Source organism: Lactuca saligna, chromosome 3 (genome assembly GCF_052625555.1).
Source record: "Lactuca saligna cultivar CGN05327 chromosome 3, ASM5262555v1, whole genome shotgun sequence".
Lineage (NCBI taxonomy): Eukaryota > Viridiplantae > Streptophyta > Magnoliopsida > Asterales > Asteraceae > Lactuca > Lactuca saligna.
The window spans coordinates 107,091,530-107,094,315 of NC_136419.1; the positions used below are offsets into that span (position 1 = coordinate 107,091,530).

The 2,786-nt window shown below is 37.5% G+C and overlaps 1 non-coding gene across 1 annotated transcript; it reads left to right on the forward strand.

Annotated features, from left to right (window-relative positions):
• The first annotated feature begins 309 nt into the window (after positions 1-309).
• On the forward strand, positions 310-416 carry LOC145038186 (small nucleolar RNA R71). The gene has a single exon (XR_013679249.1). It is a non-coding gene; the product is annotated as a small nucleolar RNA R71 (small nucleolar RNA).
• The last annotated feature ends 2,370 nt before the right edge of the window (positions 417-2,786 follow it).

Here is a 2,786-nt window from a genome sequence, read left to right on the forward strand (position 1 = left end):
TGTGGACCATTGCATCGCTCGCACCCCACTCTTATGGCGTGTATCGACTGGTCCATTTGTGTTATCCTGCGATCCATGTTATTCAGCATGGCCATGACAGCTGCAATTTCTTCAGTTTGGGTTCCTCCACCGCCTTTGCTTCCATCCTGCCTCGGGTTATGGTATTTGCGGGAGTGTTTCGCGAATTCTTCAATTAGCTCCTTGACCTCCCTTGGATTTTTCCTTGTCAATGGTCCTTGAGAATCAATGAGTTGTCTTGTCATCACATTGACCCCATCATAAAAGATTGACATCTCTTGCTGCACATTTAGGTCATGTTGCGGGCAGTTTCTAAGTAAGCCTTTGTACCGCTCCCATGCTTTGTACAGTGACTCCCCCGGCTGTTGCTTAAAGTTAGCTATTGCCTTCTTGAGTTGGGCTATCTTGGATGGTGGGCAAAACTGGTCTAGGAATTGCTCACGCATTTGAGCCCAAGTGGTGATTGTACCCGGTGGGAGTGCTTTTAACCACTCTTTAGCAGCTCCTTTGAAAGTGACGGGCAGCATCCTAAGCAAGACTGTGTTCCTGTTGACATTTGGGACATTGAAGTAATCTGCAATGTCATTGACTTCATCTAGATGCTTAAAAGCATCCTCATGGTCTTTCCCGAAAAATAGGATGTCCTTCAGCGCAGTCAATATGTGTCCCTTCAGCTCGAATGTGGCATTGGCAGGTATTGCGGGTTGGACTAATCTGGGACCCACATCTTCTCGGATCCGCTTTTTGTAAGCTCCCATGGACATTTCTTCAATATCTGCCATCTCGTTCCTTGGCTCGTTCTCGGGTTCACTCGTGTATTCTTCAAATTCTGGCTCGGTGTCACTTTCGTACTCGGTTTGCACGGATGTATGATCCAAATGCTCAAGATTGCTCTCATGCTTCGTTGATGAACTTGACTCTCCTGTCTTCTTTCCCGCCTTCCTAGAGAAGGCTGACTTCAATTCTTGCAAGGGTGTCTTTTTCTTGTGAATTGCAGACTCGGGATCTTCTAGTGGTGGCACCAATGGTGTGTTTGAGCCTCTAGTCATTAACTCCTGCAACTTGCTAAATTAAAACGTAAAACTGGACTAAAATAAGAAAAACTAAAAATGAACTCTCAGATTTCACGTCGTGAGTATACTGAATCTCACGTCGTGAACTCTGTGACAAACAGAACAAAAATTAAACTAAGATAAGCTAGCAAAATAAATAACCAATTAAGCTTTCTGCAGATTTTATTCCTAAAAAAAAAAAAAAAAAAAAAAAAAAAAAAAAAAAAAAAAAAAAAAAAAAAAAAACCGATTAATCTAATGCAACTAAATAAACTAATGATCTACACCGTTCCCTGGCAACGGCGCCAAAAACTTAATGTGCACAAAAGTACCCACTAATTTTAATATTTATAACCTAACAAACTTAGAGTAACTATGCACTTATAGGCAGTGTACCTAGTCAGATTACAGTATAGCTTAGGTAAGTCAGGTGTCGATCACAGGGAACGGTGTTACTAATTAATCTACTTACTATTAAATTAACCTAATTTATTAACAAATTTAATAAAGGGTTTTATCTGATTTTGCAAGATCAGATGAACTTAATCAAATTAAATAAAAACACACTCTTGCTTAGTTGAATCCACTTCTTCCTTATGACTAGCTAATGATTATGGGTTATTAAGTTGGTTTTAATTATATTAGTAATTTAGTTCTATTTTACCAATAAGTAACTAATTCATGTTAAACCATGTATGTTCACACATAATTAAACACAGAACTAATTATGAATGTAGATATGCTATGTAAGATTTGTTGTATAAACGCAATTATGATCACAATTCACGTTCTCTAGCACAGCTAAGATTTATTCAGTCTAATTACTAACTAAGATTGGTCAATCCTAGCTCTAACAATTTAATGTTCACTAAATTATTAGGCAAACAAGTTCATGCAGTTTCATGGTCACTAAGCTACACAGAACATGTGATCTAGCAATTAGATAAACAAATAATAACATGCTAGGTTATACAAATCAAACACAAACAATTCTTACCAACTCAAATTAATCCATAAACATATAACTATTCATAAGTTCAAAGCTTCATCTAGCTAAGCAAAAGTAGCTAGATTTAGCTGCTCATCATAGTAATTAAACTAACACAGCTAAAACTAATGAAAAACATGTTTATAATCAACTAAATATAAAACTTTACTTCTTTTGGTGTTGAAATCTCTCTTCTAGGACCTTTCTTCTCTTCTGAAACGTCTCCTGGAACTCCTTTTCCTCGGCCAAAAGTCCCTTCATTCGTAATAGTCAAGGATCTTTATAATTGCTGTTATCCATACATTCACGTCGTGAATAATAATAAATTCACGACGTGAGTAGTAGATAACCGTGCCCGCCAAGGATTTCTTCACCCGCGTACATATCTTCTAGAACCATTAATTCACGTCATGAGTTCTTTAATTCTCACGTCGTGAATAACCCCTTTCTCCAGATTTGCTTCACTTTTACTCTTCTAATCCCCAAGTTTCTTTCTTTAACGTTTCCAATCCTCTTTTCTTCAAAATGTCTTCTTTTTTTGCTGTAAACAACATTTAAGCTCATAAGTACCATTATTCTAAACAAATTACCAACTTTTCAATAAAAATGTACTTAAATATTGCCTAAAAATAAGTATAAATATGGCAATATCAATGCCAAGCGGGGCCTGATACCGGATTCGTCCGATGTCGTGCAGGGCCCGATGTAGTGGGCTAGGCCCAATGTTT